Source organism: Hetaerina americana, unplaced genomic scaffold, assembly GCF_022747635.1.
Source record: "Hetaerina americana unplaced genomic scaffold, ioHetAmer1.1.p SCAF_21, whole genome shotgun sequence".
Lineage (NCBI taxonomy): Eukaryota > Metazoa > Arthropoda > Insecta > Odonata > Calopterygidae > Hetaerina > Hetaerina americana.
The window spans coordinates 8,632,917-8,638,882 of NW_027286775.1; positions in this window are offsets into that span (position 1 = coordinate 8,632,917).

Below are 5,966 nucleotides of genomic sequence, written 5' to 3' on the forward strand. Positions count from 1 at the left end.
TATGCAAACTGACAAGACACTCGATAAGTGTGGCATGCTCAGAATAAGGTGACACCGCGTGCGCAATGACTTCGCAGATGATAGAATGGAAAATAGGATAAGATGGAAATCTAAGGTTGTCCTGAACGTCATACAACGCTTCAATGCACTTCTGCACTATGTGTCACCGTACATCAATGATAAACTTGCGTAGACTGATGTAAAAAATACAAAGAAATATTTCGACAACCTCACGTTATCATTCCTCTTAAATTATGAAATTTAACAACCCGGGGAATATTGCATACGAGGTCCGTTCAAAAAGTATCGCCAATTTGGAATTTTCGCGGGTAACGTTTATTTGATTTTCGATTTTTTCATGACCTTATCTATTGTACTTATGTCTCTCACTTATGCCGAAAATTTCGGCCATTTTGAATGATCAGTTAATTGTTGACAGCTGTTTTGCTTGGACGTGTTTTGGCTTGTCTTCGATTCTTGCCTGTTCCAAAAAATGGATCAAAGAATCTGTATCAAATTTTGTGCCAAAAAACGAAATTAAGTGCGCTCACGCATTCCAAATGTTGGCTTTGGCATATGGAGAAGCTACCTTGGACCGAAGCAAAGTTTATCGGTGGTACAAAATGTTCTCAGAGGGCCGAGAAGAGGTGAACGACGAAGAGCGTCCCGGACGGCCGAGCACGTCAAAAACAGACGAAAACATTGATGAAGTGAAGAAAATAGTATTGGCCAATCGTAGAATCAGCGTTAGAGAAGTTTCTGAGGACCTAGACATATCCATTAGCAATCGATTTTTACCAATGATTTGGGCACGATAGGGGCATGGTTGCCGCAAAATTCGCACCAAAATTGCTCAATTTTGACCAAAAGCAGCAACGCTATGAAAATATTTCTATTGTGGTGTTGGACTCTGTCCGCGAAGAGCTAAATTTGCTCCAGAGGGTCATAACTGGTGACGAATAATGGGTTTATGATTATGGCGTGGAAACTATAGCTCAATCATCCAAATGGAAGCTGCAGCACGAGCCAAGACCGAAAAAAGCGCGCCAAGTTCGGTCGAATCTGAAAGTTTTGCCTATAGTTTTCTTCGGTTGCAGGGGCGTGAGGCATAATGAGTTCTTGCTCTGCGGGGTAGAATGGTAAATAAGGAATACTACCCCCAAGTTATGCGCAATTTACGGGAAGCAATCCACCAAAACGCCCGGATTTATGGAAGAACAAAAATTGGCTTTTTATTTATTTATTTATTCAGTATTAGTCCGAAAACAGCACATTTTGGCCTTTAAATCGAACTATTAACAACGATAACAATGGTCACATTTACAAACACCCAACACCATGCACCATGATAACGCCCCTGCCCACACATCGTTACTTGTGCGCAAATGTTTGGCCAAAAACAACACACTAATGATGCCGCAGCCACCGCATTCCCCAGATCTGGCCGCCAGTGACTTTTTCTTGTTCCCGAAATTGAAGAGGCCCATGAAAGGACGACGCTACGCTGCGATTGATGAGATAAAGACTGCATCGAAGGAGGAGCTGAACAGTATCACACAAAGTGATTTTTTAAAGTGCTTCGAGGATTGAAAAAACATTGGCACAAGTGTATAATATGTAATGGGGATTACTTTGAACGGGACAAAATAGATATTCATGAATAAATAAATAACTTTTGAAAAAACACAAAAGTCCCGATACTTTTTGAACAGACCTCGTATAGTCCGTTGAAGCACTTTGAATTACAAAAATGTTTAAAAATTTACTGTCAAAAGTATCGGTGAACATTTTTCGTCGTCAACGTTACACTATTTAAGAAAACAAACAGTCCTCACTCGTAATTTGCGCCAAATTAAAACCTTCACATTTTATCAACTTGTCAAAAATACTTTGTCATTGCATTCACACATTTTACAATTACTGACTGAGTTCGGCTTTTCGTGATTTTAACAGTTGGACATGAAGAAATGTACACCTCCTTTCCTTATGAAGTTTTATCAATAATTAGAAGTGCATTTTATTTAAAATATATTGCGAATAAGTAAGGATGTTTCGTTAAATAGATACATTCAATATGCGCACACCTTCATACATAAAACAAAGGAGTTTCATTTTGATCGAAACTAATCATTTTACACTCCCACTTCCTCCTGATTACAAATCCTGATCCATCTATAATATAAAATATGCAAAGATGGCGAAGGCAAACGGAGCGATAGAACATAATGCTGACTTATATGATAAATAATTTCGGAATCCACCTTGACGAAAATTTGACAACATTTGTCAGCATGCAGCAATGTTTGGAAAAAAACCGAGGGTGTACATGTTATATCACTCCGGAAGATTCTTCGTCCGCCATAAAGCAAGCGACTGGTCTCCGAGGTAGATGTTTTTTTTAGTCTTATTCGAGTGTCGCGGTTGGCATTCAGTGGGAAAATTATGGACCAGTAAAAGATGCGGGGAGGCTGGGGGGAGGGGATTTTATCTTTCTGTTTTTTATACACCTCCACCCTGGCAGTCTTACTCCCCCCATCTCCTAAAGGTGGTAAATAAATATTTCTTTCTCATATTTCCCGAAAGGAATTTTGCCATTGTGGGAAGAGCAGTACCTTTTTCAAACGATCGGCCATAAATGGGAAAAAAGAAACGCCTCCCGTGGCGTAGGGGGGAGCTTTAAAACGTTTTGTGTTCGGTTGTTGGTTGTCTAGTGTGGTCAGCGTTTTAAGGGTGGTAGAAATGCACTTTCCCTCTTGCTATCACCACTCTCACCTTCTTTTCTTCTCTGCCAAGTGCAGAGCCGTGGACATTTTTATTTTGAGGAGGCACGCGCCGACCCGGACGGGAAGGAGTCTGTCGTAAAAAGAGAGGGCATATTTATTTATGCCTACGCATTTTATGCGTACACCATTGTTCCCACCCTCTTTTTGTCTCTCTCAGTCTTAATTTTAACGTCGCGATAACAAAATAAACAAAGAAACAGCGACGTCGCGCGTGGTCAAGGCAACGGGGACGTGTGATCCGACACGTTTCGTCCGGGGGAAGGGGCGGGGAGGGAGAGGGGGGGGGAAGGTTTGAAGTCATCTTTATGATTCTTCCAGAAACATTTTGGGGTTATGAGTGTGTGGGGAAGATCGCCATTGGATAAAAAATGGAATTTTTTTACGATGGAGGGGGTCTCACCAACACGACACTTTCTTGTGGTCATTACGCGGAGACCGCACTTCACGTGCGTGAAGTAGGCATTGAAAATGGAGGAGGAGGAGGGGGAAGAGGGCAGAGAAAAGATTCGTTTTTCATCTGAGAATTTGTTTTTCGTTCAGGCGAACGTGGAAGCGAAATTCCGCATTGGAAGTTAAATTGTCAACACTCGTTAATACGTATGCACTTGTATCATATTACTCCGGAAAATTAGTTGTTCGAGGAAAAATGACCACTTCATGAAGATAAAGGAGTGATGCCACCACACTCCTCTTCTCCTGCCCACCCCCCTTCTCCTGTTCTTTCCTTTCCCGTCAGACATTCCTCCACTTCCTCCTCCTACTCCCCCACCCACTCTTCATCAACCCCTTTTGTTGGCTTACGGCGCATCCCCCATTCGTACTGGAAGTGTGCCCTCGTCCCCACCACCAAAGCACCTTCTACTTCTCCCCTCCACTCCCCAGACAACGCCGCCCTCCCCATCCTCCCCACATCTCTGATGGGGGAAGGGGGGGCTCGACCCTACCCTGGCTATTAACTCTACCCAAGAAGGTGGAGAGGGCCGCACTCTCTCCTGAAGAAGATAAAAAGTTTGGAGTAGGAGGGGAGTTTTTTATTGGCCGGTATATTGGGTGATAAAAGCGGTCGTTAATTAAACTCGCTAATAATGAGGGGTGCCTCAAAGGATTTGGAACTTAAATTGGCTCACTTAAATCTAAAAGCCACGAGGGCGGGTGGTCATAGGGCACCCAACCATTTGGGAAAAAATTATATATATAGATAGATAGGAAAAGGTAGTAGTAGTTTTGAGGGGAGGCGACCGACAGCTAAGGTCATTTGCGCCATAGGGGAAGGACAGGAAAGGATGAAGGGTGGAGAGAAACCCGGCGTCGGCATTAGCCTACTCTTTACGAAAGGCGCCAAGGGGTCCGCGGCTTAACGTCCCATCCGACGGACGGCGTACTCACTCAAAGTGCCCTCCACAAAGCACCTCAAGTAGGGATCGAGATACCTCTGAAAAATATTCAACACCGCCGGGATTTGAACCCGTGCCCTCAGGGTGGGAAGCCAGTACGTTAGCCCCCGCACCATCTCGATCCCCGATAGGAAAAGGGATAGGAACAGATATAAAGGACGAATACAGGAGAGGTGGGGAAGGCGGAATCGTACCCAAAGATCTCAGTGTAAATTACGTTTCCTGGATAGCTCAAGTGGTAAGAGCATCCGCCCGGCAAGAGGAAAGATCCAATGTTCAAGTCCCGGTCAAGAATAATATTTTCACGCTCGTGATCTGTTCGATTCGGGATTTCTTGTTTGAATGTGTGTGTGTGTGTTATACGTGTGTGTGTGTGTATGTATATATATATATATATATATATATATATATATATATATATATATATATACGTATAACACACCCATCCAAAATCGACGAAAATACATTCATTCTTCTAGAAATTATGCAATAGAGTTTGTTTCAATTAAGCCTGAAATTTCTCTTTTTGTGAGATTACCCTTGGGATGCTCGTGTTATATTTAGTTTTGTTTGCATATGGTGAGTGGGAAGAACGAGCACTTGACTATGTCGAACTCTGTTTTATTTTATTCGTGTGGTCGGATTAACAAAAATATTTGGGCCCCATAACAATTGCCTCCGCGTAGCAAGAATAGAAGGGCCTCCTCCTGTACTATTCTGAAAGTCCTCTTCTTTCCCTCGAAATACGCGTCACTCTTTTTCTTCTGTTGTAATAGCTTTTAAAAACTCTGCGATTTTTCCTGGAACCTTTTTAAATTTCAATCCAAATATTTTTGCATGGATTCCAGATAATTACTCTGCATTTCAAACGTGGCCATCCGTAAGGGATTTAGCACTTCGTTTGTATTTAGTATCTAAATTTCCCTACAATGAATTTTATACAATCTATTTTCTATGCATCCAAACTAAGGTTGGTCTAAGTATTCTTATAATGTGTGCGCCCCGCCATGGCTAGAGTGACACCCGCACACCCCACACCAAAACCTGGTCCCATTTCAGCACATCTTTCATCTTCTTACTGATAATACGTCGTTATATTTTGAATTACTTTGAAGAGCGAGTTGGAATGCATTCAAATAGTATGTATTTGTATTATTGAGGTAAAATTACTCTACTTACTGCTATGATTTATTAAACTAAAGATTGTTGCTGTGCTGTTCTGATTCGAATGTGATTGGATGTAAATATCGTTCAACCACATCACTTTAACGAATGGGTTTTTGAATTCAATCTGATTTTGCTTGGTCTTTAATCTTCCTGGGTTGCCATTTTTCGCCTTTGAACAACTCTCCCACCCCCTCGACTCCACCCCACCCCCTATCCAATCACCCCCCACCCCATAACCCCAACCCCCTCACCCCCAACCCCTCCAATCCACCCCCGCCCCCAACCAAATCACCCCAAGTCTTATAAACCCAAACTCCAGCATCCCCCCCCCCACATACATCCTCCCCCTCACCAACCAATTTTAAATCATATTATCGACAAGCGTTGCCTTATGATCCTTCCTCTAGGGACCCCTGCTGTACCATGCATTTCGATACATAGGTTGAAAGTATTTCTGGCGTAGATTGGAGGGAGAGTCTAAGTTTACGCTACATGCATTTGGATTACAGTAATTTAGTAAAACAACGTTGACACTCTGATTCGTGGCGGCAGTATTTCCCTCACTGGCGTATTAAAAACCTTGCTCGTATTTTTGGATCGTGACTTGTTTGATATGAAATTT